Raw genomic sequence first — 4,319 nt, 5'->3', positions numbered from 1 at the left:
AAAACAACAGTTAACCTCGCCTACTGAGCGAATCATTATCCAAGTAGGACTTTTTCTTAGATCGTAAGAATGTCCAAAAATCAAGGCTTGAGCGTGTTTTTAACCAGTTTTTATTTAATTTTCTCCCTTTGCGATTTGTATTTATCAACTTGAGTGCGGATTTTTTCAAATCAAGTAGGAGTGTTTGTTTTGATTTTTTTTAAGTAACTCTTGTCTGGTGCATTCTCGTTCTTCGTGATATGCTTGAAAACGCGTTCCTTTTACAAAGGCGTTTCAACTTTTAGCGAATGTCACTCTCAATATGTTTTGTTCATCCTCTTCCGTGCGGAAGTTTATCAACATTTTTTTATAGTCCGGCTTACAATGCTGTAATCGACTAGTTGTAAGGTTCCACCTTCGAACCAACGTTCCCGTATTTGCGTGTTGAACATTTGTAATTTTACAACCATTTTTATACATAATGTGTGTCTCGTATTCTGATCAAAGTAGCGAACATGTAGATTAATTTTAGGCTCTCTGAGCGTCCACCATCTTCGGTATGTTCAGAATTTTATTTAAATTTGAAGGTGTTATAATTGGATGGCTTTCAATCTGGACCACTGAGTTCTTTAAATAATTAAACACAAGTTTGATTTTATTTCTTTGCAGATAATCAAATTTTAATTAATCGAAGACACTTCGTAGAATGAATTCTGAAGAAAGGGATTTTAATTAAATTGTACTGAGATATTTGAAGCTGTTGAATTGCTGAAGAAAAATTGTCGCGTTTATACATATGTATTCTGTTCAAAATATTGTTTATGGCATTGTAAACCGCACAACTTTGAATATGGCATCACGACTTTGCCGGATTGATTCTAACGTAAAGCGTAAAATATTAAGCATTACAGAAGTTCGAGAAAAATAACAAAAACGGTACATATTTCTTCATGTAAGCTGCGTTCGCTTGATCCGCGCAAGTGCATAATAAAATAAAGATATCAGTATAAATAGTAATTTAGGAAGAGCTATATCTATACGATCTATCCACGGAGCACGATGCTTACCGTTTACGAAAACGAATTTCTATATGTCGTAAGAAATCAGTCGTTTAAGTAGTGATAATTGTAGTCCATATAAATTAGCTAGAGCTGAAGTGAAAATCTTTCCTCGATGATTTTCACATTTAGATTCTCAGCGATCGATTCTTTAGGTTTTTTTTGTTTTTTTCAACAAAAAATTCAGTCTCAAAACAAAAGGACGATCCAAGAAGTAAGAGTCTTCGGTTAAAAAAAGAATATTTATTAAAAAGTTGTTTTAAAAAATACTTAGTACCGATGACAATCGGTCAAAAAATAAAATTCATAAGGAAAAAAAAATAAAAAATAGCTGTAGGGAAAAGAAAAATCGTGGGCTCTAGAATCAAAGTTGGTTTACTTGAAGGTATTTGGTATTTTTATTTTTATCTTATTGTAAGGAAAGTGAAATTTGGATCCTCTTTTCATTTTGAACGACTAAGAACGACCCTTGTAATTAATTTCGTAAAGTGAATCTCTGCAAGGAGCCTTGACTCCGTTCTGCTTGACGTAATACATTTGACCAATCGAAATTCAAGTTTAGGAAATTTAAGTCAAGATGTGTTCTGATTGGTTATATGTCTATAAAATGTAAAACGTTAAACACACCGTCGAGACGAGGCAGAACATGTTTCTTTTCTTGCAGCATATTGACTTTTTTCCACTTTTCTGTCAAATTTCCAAATTTTCCAAGCCGGAAATTTTGATCTCTAAAAATTCGTAACCACGTCCTGTCGTGAAAAGAGAAACTAAATTTTTCGTGACAAAAAAAAGAGTACAAATAATGGAGAAGAGAGGCAAGATTTCTGAGAGGAAAATCTGGAAAAATTTGAACATTTCACTACCCAAAAAAGCGGAAATCACCAACGTAAACGAGTTATGTATCGTTGCCGGTATCATTCATTAATTTTTGTCTCTATTGAGATAAGCCGCCACCATTGTCGTCGTCGTCGTCGTCGTCGTTGTCACTTCAGATTCGTATGCTAAACGTGTAACTAAAAACGAAAAAAAAAGGATTAGAAATAAACGAGGAGATATTTATGGACCCAATCAAAATAAAATAGACTAAAATATTTGGAATTTTGCGAATGAAAGACGAATCGATTTTCACCTGTTCGAAATGCTAAGATTTTTTATTGGGTCGATAATACAAGATACTCGTTTTTATTTTCGAATCTTCCTTTTTCCGTTGACCCCGTTCAAATAGCGAGACAGCGACAAGATTGATAATATTGAAGAGTATATATTTACGGAGAAGTGTATGAAGATAACGAAAGATCGTATTTAAGATTATAGACAAGCATAGAGATATTTAATGGAAAAAGAGTTAAGAAATCTCAAGTTAACAATTTTATGCTAAGCAGTTATTGTCTAAGCCTTTTGAATCATTGTTATCGAATATTAAAAAGAAAATGAAGAAATGGAGAGAGAGGCGCGAGTTGCACCGGTAGTTATTATATTTATATTGCGCGCATAAATATATTTATAATAACTGACTGAATATATATAAATATATATAGATATATATATATATTATTATTATATAAAAGTATATATTACAACCGGCGGCGACAAAGACGACGACGATGACGTTGATAAGATTGGCGAGATAATAATATATTGTAGACATACGATTAATGTTATTAAACATTATATTTTATTAATTATTATATATACACATATAAATATATAAATATACTTACATAAGTATCATGTTACATAGAATATATGTTACTACAACTTCTTCCGTAATTTTCCTTTTTTCATTTATTCCTTCATGCTTCCCGTCTTTTCTATTAATTTCAGTTCAAATCTTTTCAATATAATATTATTCAGTCATGAGCGACGATTCACTTTAACGTTTTAAAATTTGCCAATTTTTTTTTTAAGATCGAAGTAGAATCCACTTTCTTATGAAAGATTGTAGGCAGGAGCAGTATGGAAAAGTTTCATAATCGTATTTTTTGTGAATCGCGCTGTTTCTAAAAATAAATTAATGACTAATTCTTCGTAATTGGTGTTGATAATAAGAGAAGGAAAAATCTATTAAATAAAGTAAGATCAAAGGTATTCATTTTGGAGTTGAAAGTGTAATTAGGGAATCGACTGTTGTAAACATTCTTTTTCAAATATTTAAATCTTTCAAAAGTATATTCTTTGTGATTCAACCATTTTCTTTTAAATTGGGGAATGTCAAGCTAGAACCCCTTCAATAAAGGATTTATAGTACCATACACAAAAAAAGTCTACCTACTGTCACAAAATCTGCAAAAAGAAGCGTATAAAACTCGATTGGAAAATTGTTTGGAACAAATTTTCAGAAAAGAGTGGTAGAAAGTCGTAATGAGCATTACCTCAAACAAAAGTTCTCTGCTAGACCTTTTTTTCATAATTTCTCTGAGTAAGGGGGGAAAAAAACAAAATGTGCTTTACCCACAGTTTTCATACATACTGCTAATTTCTTAAAAACCACCTCAACTTTCTCACTTTTTTGGGAAAAATGGAATTTTTTGGGTTTTATATTTCCAATATTTATCGATATAGGCCTTAACGCAAAGTACTTGAAACTGCAAAGAAAAACTATTTTCGAAAACAGTGGGATTTACCTATGTACATTGCTTACACTTATCAAATTTTAGACTTTTTAAAACAAATTACAAAAGTCAGGAATCTAAAAAATGGTAGATTCCGAATATATTATTATAAAATTATTAATGCTAATAACTAAATTATTTTTTTTTTTTAATTTCGCAGGCTTATATAGACATTCTATCTGGATATATACTAAATTAGTGTAGGGAAATTCAAATTTAAAGCAGTAATACACAGAATAATTTTAAATTAAAAGTAATATGGTGTTGAAATGCAGCTACCGGACATATTTTGAACTGTTCATTATTGAATAATATTTGCAATTATTCAAAACACGACAACCTAAACTATTTTAAATTCAACTCCCCGCAAAAATAGTCAAATTTATAATTTGGCAATTCACAGAGTGAAAGTTGGAATTTAACCTTGATTTATATATAGGCACAATTATCACTATTTTCTTAAACTTATTTATTTTAAATTTGGCCTCTAAAATCGGAATAACAATAAAGCCGAAAAACCACTAGAAACAATTCGAATTTTGAATATGTGTGAAATGAGTTTTATTTTCATGAAAACTAAAATGTCAGCCAATTATCCAGACGATCACATGTAAATTCGCCGGTCTTGTCTACGCATGCGCACTTTCCAAAATGTCGTTGGTGGCCGTTG

This window comes from Belonocnema kinseyi, chromosome 9 (genome assembly GCF_010883055.1).
Source record: "Belonocnema kinseyi isolate 2016_QV_RU_SX_M_011 chromosome 9, B_treatae_v1, whole genome shotgun sequence".
Classification (NCBI taxonomy): Eukaryota; Metazoa; Arthropoda; class Insecta; order Hymenoptera; family Cynipidae; genus Belonocnema; species Belonocnema kinseyi.
This window is presented reverse-complemented; position numbering follows the sequence as displayed.